This window comes from Danio rerio, chromosome 8 (genome assembly GCF_052040795.2).
Source record: "Danio rerio strain M-AB ecotype USA chromosome 8, GRCz13ab, whole genome shotgun sequence".
Taxonomy (NCBI): Eukaryota; Metazoa; Chordata; class Actinopteri; order Cypriniformes; family Danionidae; genus Danio; species Danio rerio.
The window spans coordinates 29,611,531-29,626,242 of NC_141028.1; the positions used below are offsets into that span (position 1 = coordinate 29,611,531).

The window sequence follows — 14,712 nt, forward strand, 5'->3', positions numbered from 1 at the left end:
CTGCATGACTTTAAAATTTTATCTACACAAAATGCATGTGAGCTTGAACTACATGCCAACTAGAAATGGTGGATGCGGTTCTCCCGTTACAGGACACTTTCAAAACTAGGGCAGCTGAAGCTCCACAGAAAAAAAAAAAAATTAAAAAAAAAAAATATATATATATATATATATATATATATATTACAGTATTATCCCCTTCAATACATGTCTTATTTCTATAAAAATTTTGGATCAGTTTTTAAAACTATAACCTACCTTTTTCTATATTGTAGACAGCAACAATAAAAAACACACATCATACTCTGCATTTCAGTTATTTTATTCAACTGACTTTTTTACCAAAACTAAAGAGAAACATGGCTTCTGGTGTGTGACCCCCTATACTCAATCTGCGCTCAGGTCTCTTCTCTAGACCGCAACTCCTTGCAGCCATAACCAATCAAATATCAGACCACCGCCCAAATACCAGCATGAGCATAACCAATCAGAAAGAAAACAGTTTAATTTTAGAGCCAATTGATCATTGCTTTCATGCTTGATCATCTCTGATGCAATAGAGTAGTAGATTAATCAAATAATTGTGCAAATCCCTAAATTATAATAGAAAGAATCGCAGACAACTTTGTCCAAGCTATGTCTCAAAACCAAACACACATGAGAAGTGACATGAAAGCAATGCAAGGTCACGTAATGTATCTTTCGTTATTAACTAAGTAATGGAAAAAGAAGATTTTAGTGGGGCAAGAAATTTACTTATTTTGCTCACCTGGCTTTTTAAGAGAATTAGCAATTAATCCTCAATTTTTTTTTTAATTTTTGACCTGGTAGTGGTCATGCTCAGATGACACATCAAACAGGCATGCTCCTGTCAAATGTCCACTAGGTTTCCCTACATTTCTTGGGGCCAAATAAACTAAAATGAGTGCTTTTGACTTCTCCCCAACCTCCTGCTGGCCTGCAGATACTAGTGGATGCTGCTGCACTTATTGTCTGTAGGTAATCAGCGATGTTATTTTCAATCCGAACACATTTCACACAGTATGATTTGAATTGCAGACAGGTCCAGATATTTAGCATGCCAAATATCTCACAGGCGTCGGCGACTCATCTGCGATTCTCTCCGATGGCGTCTTTGATAGTTCACACTGTGTGAGTGTCACTCGCGTGAACGAGCACCATTTTGCATGTGATTTCAGGTATTTGTCTGCGATTTCTCAAAACCTGTGGTCGATCAGGGCTAAAATCATTCAGTCTGAACTCTGAACTCGGCATATGTTGAGAATCCTTTAACTTTATACAAATGAAGAGCGACTTTCTTGAGCGATAGGCAATAGGAGCACTATTAGAGCTCACGTGATCCTCTCTCTGCTTGCTCAGAGGCTGGTGTATTCTTCGTGTTGTAGACCTACACAGTCCTGCATTTGCAGCTGATTGCCACCCAGAGCGACAGTCAGTTAAAAAGTCACTGCTTATGCGAATGACTAAGACATAGCTGTTTAAATTGATTTAACATCAACAAAGCATTTTTGATATTTGAGAAGTGTCTGTATCTCTTGTGCTGCATCAAATAACCATCATATTAGCTCTCAACTTCCCATCAATTATATGATTATTCCATAAAAAATAAAAAAAACTCTCAAAGAGAATATTACCAGAACTTATGTTAAGCTGCTTTGACTCAAACGATATTGTATACAGTAAGTGCTATATAAATAAACATGAATAGATACGAATTAAATATTAGCCATGCCTGTAATCATGCACTTTTAGAAATTCTACCAAACTGGTGTGAAATCTTTTTAAGGTACACATTTAAGTTCTACAGCTCCAGCCAGGTATATTAAAAGTATAATTCTCTACCTAAGGTGTACATATTAGTCACTAAAAAGTACAAAGAAAAGGTACTACACTTGACCTTTTGTGGCAACTTTTTACTTTAAGTGTAGATTAATATAACAGTTTTAATTTTAATTTATAAAATTAAAAAAAAAAAAATTGTTGCAATATTTTTATTGGCCCTATAATGATAATTTATACAACACTCTTGTACGAAATGTCAGCAGGTACATAAGTATAATTGTTGCTTAAAATGACAAAAATAATCTAGTTTATATGAAAAACAGGTTTGAGCTCATAGACCTGTTGCTATGACAACAACTCTTGGATGAGTTTTGAAGAACGAAACTATCCTGGATTGTGTCATCATCAATATTGTATTTTTGCATGTTGGGGTTATTTGTCTGACATCAGGCTGCACAATGTATCGTTTGAGCATAGATATTACAATTATTAGATAATTTATTAAAAGTTAAAGCATTTAGATATTGTTTTAAAATAGTTTATGCAATAATGACCATCGATGTTGTTTTTTTTTTTTATTCTCTACCCGAATACTGTCAGACTCTCCAGAAAACCATAAAGTACCGTTTATTTGAATTTTATTTTTGCTTTGTTGTTATTGTATGCTTGCCTTATAATTTATTATTATTTTATGCAAACACACTGTATAGAAAAAGATTTGATCAGTCCAATTGATCTAAATAAATGAAATCTTTCCAAATAGAGCTATTCAATATATGTTGTGAAATTTTATTGCAATATGTATTCAGGAAACAAAATATCACAATGCAAGACCTTTCCACAAAAGAGACCTCAATTCAGCATTCACATATACTGAGAGAGGCAGCTTCATTGCTTCAACTGAAAAGACTTAAAATGTTATGAACTTATCCACATTGAGTTGTTGAAACCTCTGGATAAATTAAACTGCCGTGGGACAGATACGACTGGTGGGCCATAACACCATACTATTTAACAAGGGTCCTTGAAATCGTCAATGTCTGCTCCATTCAAATTTGAATACAGTACTTTTTTCATGTGAACTGCTTGTAAAACCTTCGGATTTCATGGGTTTTTGTTCTGGGAAGTTGAGACCCTTCAAGAATGAATCGTGAGGCTATATTGGTGGACATAATAGACAAAAAAATTCACACCAAGCTCAAATTTAAGGCACATACACACCTCATTTTAATAGTTAATGTTTGAATGTCTCACTTAAAATTATTGTTACTAATCGATTACATTAATTTTAAATGAATGTAGTTGCACTTTGAATGACCCAAGTTTGAATCCTGATTCTTTGGCCTGAATAAGGTTAAAAACCCCCTTGATTCAACAATAGGTCAACAATAGGTCAACAATATTACAGCTGGATTTCAAGTGTTGTGCAGAAAAGGAAACCAGAAATAAATGTTTTTTATTGTTTATTTTTAAGCTCTCAATAGCTTACTGAAATTTACTGAAATCTCATTCAGTAAATAAGTAAATATAAACAAACAAAACCACGGCAAAAACAACTGGGCATGTCCTGACTAGCATCTGCCAACTTTTTTCCTGACTGCTTAAAGATCATAATGTTGTGTGTGATGTCACTGATTTTGAGTTATTGTGCATGGGAAGCTATTTTCGGGTCAGTGTGAGCCTCTGGGCTACACTCCATTTAGTCTCTGATGGCGATTTGATCGTGTGAGAAAAAGGGGAAAAAAGAAGAGAGGACAGTCTTTAATTAGGACACCCTCTTTTCTCCAACTCCCTCTCTCTCTAGGAACAAGAACAAACATTCAAGTAGGTCAAACCCTTCTGCATTTTCTGTCCTTTTAGTATTGAGTAATCTGCCCATTCTATTTAGCTATAGCGTGAGTCTTTTCTTTTTTCTTTCTTTCTTTCTTTCTTTCTTTCTTTCTTTCTTTCTTTCTTTCTTTCTTTCTTTCTTTCTTTCTTTCTTTCTTTGAAAACAGCAATCACACTCACTGTTTAGAAATGTGCTGTTTACATTATTTACACGCACACAATATTAATCTTTGTTTCCATTAAACTTAAGCACAGGAAGTTTAATTAAAGTTGTGCTATATTCGTTCCAGATTGTTCCGCCTTGATGTGTGTGTGATACACTAGAAGTGTTTCCTCTCTCAGTGTGATAAGGAAGCCAAACATCGGGGAGGCCTCAGGAGGCCTTTAAATTAGAGTTTAATCTTCTGTGCTCTGCTCTATTCTGCCGTGTGGAGAATCTGATCTAAGGATCCGCTTCTGCTCCACAGAAGCGTGAGGCAGTTGTGTGTCGTTTGCTGTTGATTGGCTATCACCCTTGGGGTCAATGAATCCTGTAATAAAAGTGTTGCTGTAGCAATCGGACAATCTGCAGCAAGTGTCGCTGGGATTGTGCTTCAGCAAGTGGTTTGTAAAATACCTCATATGGCTTTCCTCACACAACACACACACACCCATTGTCAAAAAATATTGTACTCTGTAAAAAAAAAAAAAAGAAAAAATGAAATCCAAAATATTTAAACCCTTTTTTATACACAGAAATTGTGTAGATTAATTGTTGGTTGTTGTGACTAGTGTGAGGTAATTAATTATAGATTAATGTGGCTGAGAGCAGATTACACCAAATGTGTTTTTTTTTTTTTTTTAATGTCGCTAGGCAATTAAATGAATGAGTTGCGTATTGTACACGAGTATTGCTGTTGATTTTGGTATAATTTTAATATTGAATAATATTGTGATATTCAAGATTTGTGAAGTTATACAGCTCTGGATAACTCAAAACCGTAACCACTAGTTTTTTTCCTCTATCTTCAAAATTTTCTGTAGTCATTCTGACAACACAAACACTGCTGTCACCTCAACGGAAACCCCGCCTCTGCTTTCATTTAATTGGAGAATGAAAAAGATGACTGACGTAGCGCATTTGGAGTTGACTTTTTTTTTTTTTTAATTGCTCATGGCACTATGACAAAAATGCGAGGAGCAACCGGCAGTTCAAACACAAGGTGTGCAGGGCACATAAGCAGCGTGCAAAATGCTTGCTGTCATTAGTAAATCATGTAAATCAATCTGCACCTCTCAACGCAAAAAGTGTGTTTGGTGTTATCGGCCCCTTAATATAAATTTGTTGTGGTATATTTTGTTGTCATAGCTTATCTAGAGTTATTGGGTAACGTTAACAACAAAAATGTGCAATTTTCTAAGCAGATTTTCACCTGAAATTTTATAAATCAGATTATTTATAAATCAATGAGTTATGGAGGATGGGTGCTTTAACTAAAGAATATGATTGGTTACCAACCTCATAGATACCTTCAGTCTATCTGTATTGGTTTATACAGGGTTTCCGCGGTAGTAATGCACAGATCAGCTGAAATGACACCTAAATCCGCGGCTTCATACTAATCATCCACCGCCACCCGCCCACACATACACCCGCCCACCCAACCTGACCTGATCGTCACTTTAATAATTTTAAATCTTTGTATAAATGTGTCTGAATGTAGAAGCAGCCTACTTAAGCAATGCACTGCTTTTTTGTGCTTTAAAATTAGAGGTGTGAACCTACACTGGTCTCACATTTCAGTTACGATTTAGTAGTTAGTTTCAATTCGATATCACGGTGCATTGACAATGCTTTCCATATACAGTTTTATATTGTCTTCACAGCACAGCAATTCTTGTTTTAAAATGTATAAATATATTTAAATTTATAAACTATTTGTAATACGGTTTTGTCCTTTTAATACAAACTGTCAGATATATAAAAACGTACCTTTAAACAACACGAGCATTTATAGCGAATAAACAAAGCTAAATATCCCACTCACTTTCTGAGCCTTGTCTACCAAGTTCTTTTTTTACACCCCTTTGATTGGTCACACACTCAACAGAAAGGTTTGTGATTGGCTCTTATGCGCTGGCGCTCTTCACAGATGAAGATTTACAGATGAAGCAGCGGCGATCACAGCTGCTCCATGATGGACGCAGTGGAGAAAACTCTGCAGACACATGCTCGTGTCTGGATCCAGAAGTAACACTATAACAGCCGAGAGGAGAGGAAAGGTCACGTCAGCAGGTCAAATGGGCCACAGTGAGATAGAGAGAGAGAGAGAGAGAGAGAGAGAAATGGAGTTTACTTTCATTCTCTCAATCGCAGTGAATTAGGGGCTTCTGCTGTAAGTGTCAGTGAAAGATTGTCCAGCAAACACACATGCAGTGAAATTGTGCACAGTTTCTGCGTTATTAAGTAGTTGGAGCATTGTAAATACTCCCACTCGCCTCCATCGCCATAGTAAGCTACGGCTAAATAGCTCATATGAGATAAATGACGTCAGTACATAATAACCGTTTATGATTATTACTGAACCCATACTAAATTGTCCGCATCTGCATCGCGGTGCACCGAAGAAACAATTAATTTTGACGCATCTATTTAAAATACAACATTTGAATGTGAAAAAGGGGCTGCATTGTACAATGCAGTGATATTATATAGTTTCAAAATACAACATCTTAACATTTTAATATTGAAAAATACAGCATATGGGCTTTATATGCTGTCTTGTCATCACTCATGCTGCAAGTCTCTCCGGCCCCTCATTTGGGAGGCACTTCATGAACTGGCCCTCATGACAAACTAATTAAATAACCTCGCCATAGAGCGAAACAGATGGCTAAATAGGATAATGCAAGTTTGCTTACTCCTGGTTGGAGAAAAATGAGTGATTTGAAACCACTAAAAACAACCACGAAATTTATTCTTTCATGGTTTGTTTCCTCCGAGCGTATCTAAGTTCTGTTGCATGGTTGTGCACCATGCATTTATTTAACTACAACTGATTATTAGCAACCGTTTATTAAGTTAAAAGTTTAAAACTGATAAAAACTTGAAGAAGCGATGAGGTCTTAAAATATTCTGAGAAGGTCTTTAAAAAGTCTTTCAAATGTATCGAACTTACCTTTAAGATCCCTGCATATACCCTGTTATAAGTTACACTTGTAAATCTCTTTCTCTGCCTATGGAGAAAATGTATGCTATGTGTACTACCTGACTTTTGCACTCTGTAAAGTTCAAAATATACTTCTGCACTCTATGAAAACCTGATAACTATTTTCAGCTTCAGAAAGCTTGCACTGCATGCATGCATACAGTGTCTGTGGGAGGACCAAGCTCCCAGAATGAATAGTTAATGCATTACTGTACACTGTTTTATTTAAGGCTGTGTCATTATTACGTTGCTTCTTGTAGTGGATGTTAATCTGAACCATAAACATTGGTTTAATCTGTTATCTTTTTAATTCTGTAGAGACTTTGTACCCTCGACGTTCAGCTTTGTTTGCCAGACAAATTACTTTGATTAAAAGCTCAAACTGTGACAAACCAGCAAGTTTCTCTCCACCATAACACTTTTTATATATTACATATTATTGCTTCTGTGAGATTAATCAGTGACCAATAAAAACTCAGATTAGACACCATAAAGAATGACCCAGCTGCTGTTGAAAAAGGCAATTCAATTCCAATCAAACATCTAGCCAAAGCAAAACAATGTTAGCCTTTAAATGAGATTTAAAACCAGTCTTTTGTGTCTCAAACGTGTCTGTGAAGTTTCATGTCAAAATACCCATCAGATCATTTATTATACCTTGTTGAAAATGTCAATTTTTGGGTCAGAGAGAGTTGTAACTGTTTTTGCACCTATGCCTTTAAATGAAAATGTGCTGGTTCTCACCGCCCACTCTTGGGACATATCAGAGAAGGATAACCGGGGTCGGATGTCAGGATAACTACAGCAAAATGACAGACAGCAACTGAGACAAGATGAAACAGATTCCCACAGTCATAAATACCACAGAAAGATGAATGAGCCACACACAAGTGCTGTTACACATACAAATGCACATACACACAGGCAAGTGCACATATGCTGTGGTGTTTTTCCTCATCTACTCGCTGCAAATGGGATGGGATGTTAATCAGATGGGTAAATATGCTACAAAAAGACAAAAATAAAGTGAAAAGATGTACTTCTACCTGTAAGCAAATATAAGGTGCAGGAAGTACTTAAACGTACAAATCATTGATACTAAATATGAATCATTGAAGTCGGATGGCATGATTTGTTAGTAAGGGCTTTATTATGTCGCTAATTTTGCCACTTTTGTTCTCTATCATACTGCTAAACACGTAGCATTTTCAGACATCATGCCTGGCAAAACTAATGTGATGGACATTTTACATTGGTGGAGTCTGCATTTTTGTCTTCAGACTAACCGCCATCATCGATTGTCTGCACATGAGCACAACCCTCACATGTGCAAGGATATCAAGTATATGACTATATTGTATATGATATAAACTGTAGCCCAATGATACTATTCAAAGAGGTAAAATAAGCAGCAGCTTCTAGTTTGCTATTAACACTTAAAAATAAGAAGACAAAGTAGCATGAGTATTGTCAACAGTAACATTTGTCATAAAGCGAATTGGTGGTCCAATATGGACATAATTACACATTGGTCCAAAAAAAAAAAAAACAGATTCTCAGAACCCATCCCTATACTTAAGCAGTTTTAATTTAAAATAAATACAACATGTAAAATATACTAATTGTCCCTTTATTATTTTTTTTACCCTATAGATTTCTATAACTAATGGCTTAGCTTACCTTGGGCCAAATTCTGGAACACTAAGAGGCCAACACACACACACACACACACACACACACACACACACACACACACACACACACACACACACACACACACACACACACACAAAAGTTTATATGGTTAAGCTGAAACATTCTTAACCTGCCAGCAAGTGTGCAGATTCCACACAGTCCCGACCTCCCATAGCCTTCATAGACTGAGTTAAAAACAGATGAGAGCTGTCTAGAGGTCAGAGATTTATTAGAGAATAAAAAATTATTTAACATCTGCATTTATTAAATGGTTAAATGTGCTCCAAGATAAGCATCTTTAATTGTTGCACACAACAGTGAAAGCAACAGGGGATGAGCTATTTGTGTTTGACTAGCTGTTCTCTAAACTCTGTTTTCTTCTCTAAATTGCTGTGAGCATGTTACACGCAACTTGCCATATTTTAAAGAATTCATATTGATTTGGAAAGACTTTGATGGGGTTAAATGATGACGGAGGTTTTATTTTAGGTTGAAATATTGTGAGTACATATTTTTATTCATCCTTGCTGTGTTTTCGGCATCAGAGGCACTCATGGGTGTACAGTTACACAATGTATTTATGTTTGTGTTCTCGTTATAGAGCTCCTATTTTGCCCCTTTTTTTAAGATTTAAAAAGTCTTTTGTGTCTCTAGAATGTATCTGTTTCAGTTCAAAATGCACTTTGAATTGTAGCTGTTTTTTGTCTGTGCTTTTAAATGCAAATCAGCTACGAAGGCTATTCAGTCTCATGTTCTTGCGCTATGTTTAGGTTCGCTGTGTTATGATTGGTTCCATATACTGCGGGAAATTCAGGCTGTTAGGCAATTTAGAAATCATGCATGTTCTAATCGCCATCTCGATACGGTTTCAATTAATCACACAGCCCTAGTGTGCGCTTTGTTTCACTTTTACTGCTCAGTGCGCTTCATGTCATGGCTGCCGTGACTTTGAGGAAAAGAAAACGCGCGTCCTCTCTGGTAAACACACAGTTCACGGTGCACTCTCATTTGATTTTGGGACTGTAAATACATTATTACATAAAGACATAAATTAAAATTTTTTTTGGGTGAATGATACCTTATGTGACTGTTTCAACACCATTTAGAGGTGTCTATGTTGCTGAGCAACGTATATAAAACAATGTGAAGACTTGTGTGATCACCTTTACGCTTCTCTCCTGATCTTTAAAAAAAAATAGGCTGAATCATAGAAATGCTGGATTAAAATCGTTTGGGGGTCCAATCGATATCGCAATCTTTTTTTCGATTAATTGTGCAGCCCTAGTGGGCGGGGAAATTTGCACTGCTACTTCATAATGGGATGGGCTCCAAAATCAGTTGAATTTTTATTCTAGTGTGATTTAATCAACCAGAGGCTGGTTTTGCATGATAGGTGCCCTTCGATACATTTTTAGTGTTTCAGAATTTTCTCTGTGGCGATGACATTATTTATGTTTTGGGTAATAAATGGAAAAATAATGACTCAAACACTGGCTATTTCCACTTATTATTATTATTATTATTATTATTATTATTATTATTTTGTAGATATTCTACTATAAAACTTGTCTAAATGTAGCCATCTACTGCAATTTCTGTAGCCAAATTCGTCAGTGTTTTGTCAATGAAAAAATGAAAAACATAATATTTGAAGCAGATTTTCCTGATCAGTGGCTGTGTTTGCTGATTCAGACCAGCACCTACTAGACAAACACAGCAAGAGATTCTCCTTATCTGAAAGTGCTTTTGTGCTTCAATCAAAAAGTAAGGCAAGTAAGACAAAGATAAGAAATGGTGGAATTAAGAATCTCGGCTGAAGCTTGTGGAGGAACTTTCATCGAGCAGGAATGAGATTGACCTAACTGCATGGGGTCATTAAACACACAGACACATCTGCAGGACTTTTCACTGGTTAAATTCAGTTTTTCCTAAACTTTTTATTATTTTTTTATCTTGTGATCCAGTGTGGAAAGAAGTGTGTACTCCTCTGTTTGTGCGAGGTATCTCAGTCTCGAAGGCTCGCCTAATGATCTCCACAGGTCATTAATTGTGAGATTAACTCTGAATTGATGGCAGAGCTTCACCTTATTAAATAAATGCTTATAGCCCATTAAATATTTCTAATGTGCTCCAGTGGGTTTAAATATATTGAGGCTCCAGTCAGCTTTCCTGAAAAGAGAGATTCGTCTTCTTTACCTGTTCAGATGCATATCATTTATAGTGTAGCAAGATTCCTGCTGAAAATGACTTGGTCAGCAAATGCATCATGATTCATTTTGAGGCTGACTCTGTTTACATCATGTAAAAAGATACACATTAAATTTTTGAATGTTCTCTTTAGAAACACAATGTGCTTTCCTAGTCAGATGCAAACAATTATTTTATAAGGTCTGTATAGTCAGGGTAAAATAATATCCATTCATTCATTCATTCATTTATTGATTGATTTTCTTTTCGACTTAGTTCATTTATTAATCAGGGGTCGCCACAGCGTAATGAACTTCCATTTAAAGAATATGCTGGGATTTATTTTTACATTTTGGATATTTAATTTGTGTTGTTTGGATTTAAAATGCAATTGTATTTTATGTTATTTACACTGTAAAAAATTTGACCTTAAATTCACAGTAAATTACTGGCTAATAATTGCATTACTTTCACAGTAAATTACTGTATGTAAATTCACAGTAAATTATTGTGAGGTAGTTCACAGTAATTTACTGTGGTTTTGTCACATTAAATTATTGTGAAATTACAACCATATATTGTAACTTTACAGTAGATAATAAAGTCCGTTACTGTGATTTCACAGTATTATCTTGTAGAATTAACTATATTTTACTGTGAATTTGCAAAACGATTACTGTGATTTAGCAGTAGGTTGCGGTTTAAATACCTGATTTAACTGTAAAGTTACAGTTATATCCCGGATTACTGTAATTTTACAGTTTGGTGCTGTAAAATTTCAAAGCAATTTTAGGTCACACAAAAATGAAAATTCTATCTTGATTTACTCACCCTCAGGTTGTTCCAGCTCTGTTAAAAATGATTTTTTTGTTAAACACAGGAATAAAAATATCAAATATTCCTCTTTGTGTCCAAACAACCCGAGGATGTGTAAATGACGACAGAATCTTCATTTTTGGGTGATCTGAGAAGACTCTAAAATCAAAATAAAAACAAACACACATACATTTTTACAGATTTATTTAACAGCTTAATGACATCTGTGTAAACATTTCAGAAAACTTTCAAAAGGTGAAGGTGAAGCCTCAAAAAATACTATAAGAACATATTAATAAAAAAATCTGACATCATATGTAGCATACATATAAAAAGCAGTGCTTCAGAGTGCGCTCTCTCTCTCTCTCATTATATATATATATATATATATATATATATATATATATATATATATATATATATATATATATATATATATATATATATATATATATATACACACATGAGAGAGAGACAAAACTTCTTGCTAAATTAGGCAGTCGTCTATTCAAGGTCAATCATTTTCCTGATAATTTTACACACTTGCTGGTTGATGTGTCTTCTCTGCTTCTTTGACTTCGTCTGTCTTCCATCTCCAAACTGGTGCCCAAAAAGCACCTATAAGCAAAAGGGCAGACAAACAGTTAGCTTCATACAACACTACTGGGACACTACTGCTGCACTACAGAGCAAAATTACTGTTAGCTCAGTTTGAACATGCTGACAATACTGTAGCTCAGTCAAACTGCAATCATTTAAACAAAAACATCTGAAAAACATTTCCATCACAAACACACATTCAAGAACAGTCCAACAACAAATAGTGGTTTTAATGACCTAGGCAGAGCATTTTAAAACAGTTGATTTGATTTACACCTGTTGTTTACAGACTATAATCTAATGCTGGGTTCACACTTATTGCAAAGTTAACACATGCATCACAGTACTTGCTGTTGAATACTAGCAGGATGTTTCTTGCATCAAGCTCATTTTTCATGATTTAAATATTAGGAAAATTTTGCAAAAAAAACTTAATTGAAGTGATACAGCACTTGTGTTGTATTAATTTCAATCAAGTTTTTTGCAAATATTCCAAATATTTTTCAATGTTTTTTGAGTTTCACTTAATTTGTGCTGCCCAGTAAAAATTTCCCACTATTTATGCATTTGCAATGACTTGCATGTAATCCACTCACCTGAAAAGGTAACTTCACATATGGTATAAGAGCCCCATCCTTTTAAAGACAGCTTCCCCTCTGGTCTCCAGCAACAGACAAACAAATTGTGTCTGCAACACGGCCCTTTATAACAAGGGGACAAGGGGAGTCATGACTTGTGCTCCTATACATTCCTTGTTTAACCCCCCAAAACAAGCCCTCAGTTACAATATTTATTGTAGACATTACCTTAAATTCCAGAGTGCAAAAGGCATCTTCAGCATACTTCAGTTTCAGACCAGATCCAAAGTCAGTTGTGAAACCCAGGTGAGGTCCCATGACCACTCGACCCTCCAAGGAATAAGACTAAAAGGGGGAAAGAAGGACTAAATTAGAGGTGTTTGTGAATAATTAAATTTGTTTGTAGAAACAAAGTTGACATTCCATGCTCTGCCTATTAAAAACCAAGCAAACAAACACACATGCCCAGTAAAATTGCTCATAAAAATAAAAACTATAGTTTAAAAAAATCTGTGTCTAATATTTACTTCTACTGGAGGTACTGGTGGAACTACTGGAAGAAGAAAAAGAGTTTGTACAAGAAACTGCTCACAACAAATCTGTGAAAAACTTGACATTTAAAAATCTAATAAAAATGACAAAGGCATCAACATTACCTTTAATAATCAAGCGATGGTTGATTGGTAGCATCAGTGTTTCAACATCAATGGCTGTGGCTGCAAAAAAATATGAATATAAGAGTAGAATAAGACTCAACCTAACACACACACACACACACACACACACACACATATATATATATATATATATATATATATATATATATATATATATATATATGTTTAGATTGTGATAATGAATTTAGGTTATATTTGTGTGCTCAGAATTTACTCACCTCACACTATTCAGGTACACCTGAACACCAAAAAATAAAATCTACAGTTAGTGACAATATACAATTAGTTCTCATTAGTAAATGTTAGCACAGCATTAACACCAGTGAGAAATATACAATATGTACTGTGTTAGTGTTAGTTTAAAATACAACTGAATTGTATTATAAGCCTCATTTAATAAAACAGTTAAGACTTGTTTCATAATGAGTTTAGTTTATTTAACTAGCTTAACGTTACAGTGAACAAAATTAACGTAACTTACATGATGGTGACTAACGTAACCGTAACGTTAACTTAAGTGAAGGTCAGAGCTTACCTTAACGTTAGTCATTTCACCTTTACTTCAGTCTTGTACTGAAACAGAAAATGCAGTTAACAAGAAGTTAATTAAAGAAAATTCCCTTTCTTTTTTCAGGAACTAACGTTAACGTTATGCTAATAACGTTACCTCAGAAAACACTACAATCACCATCTGGCGTTGTTTTAAAAAAAGGCGCGCTTAAACCCTGTACGTGCGAGTACAACTAAAGTACTCGGTAAATTCCTGTTAAATGACATGCACTATACATAAATACACATACAACAATCATTTAACGGACAAAAATCATATTTTAACACTTACCGAGGATGATTCCGTTGGGTGAAGAGACGACGCAGGTGTTGTCTGTGGTGATGGCGCTTGTTTGCGTTCGAGTCGAGTCAGTTCTGTTCAATGAATCGGCTCCTTTAAGTGAACAGTAAAGAGTCGAATTCGCTTGAAAACGATTCCGTTTTGTATAATATTGTAAGACGCAAACATATAATTCATTAATATTTCATCATATTGCTTGGTTCGTGTACTGCTTGTACACGAATTGCTTGTTGATGACTATGAGCTTATGAACACGTCTGATAAAATATCTGAATCTGATTCAATGTCACACGAGTCCTGAACCGAAGCAGTGCAAAAGTAATATATTGATTGAAATATAAAGTTAATTATTTTCTTCGCCATTCAAAATATTACATATCTCTTCAACAATAAGAATAAAGTTCGTTTGGAGTGTATTGAGAATTATTATTTTTTCCTCCCAGGATTCATTTCGCACCAAGCTGCATCAAGCTGTAATGGTGGATGAG

General features: G+C 35.1%; 1 protein-coding gene and 2 long non-coding RNA genes across 3 annotated transcripts in view; 1 reads left to right on the top strand and 2 right to left on the bottom strand.

Annotated features, from left to right (window-relative positions):
- Positions 1-14,712, bottom strand: part of LOC147842654 (uncharacterized) — a 77,797-nt gene that overhangs the window by 12,392 nt on the left and 50,693 nt on the right. The window lies entirely within an intron of this gene.
- The window catches only part of rhocb (ras homolog family member Cb), a 68,989-nt gene that overhangs the window by 4,506 nt on the left and 49,771 nt on the right, over positions 1-14,712 (top strand).
- Positions 12,015-14,331, bottom strand: LOC147835655 (uncharacterized). Its single transcript, XR_015498015.2, has 7 exons — positions 14,216-14,331; positions 13,910-13,947; positions 13,593-13,612; positions 13,354-13,413; positions 12,926-13,042; positions 12,716-12,820; positions 12,015-12,137 (listed from the first exon to the last, which is right to left on the bottom strand). It is a non-coding gene; the product is annotated as an uncharacterized LOC147835655 (long non-coding RNA).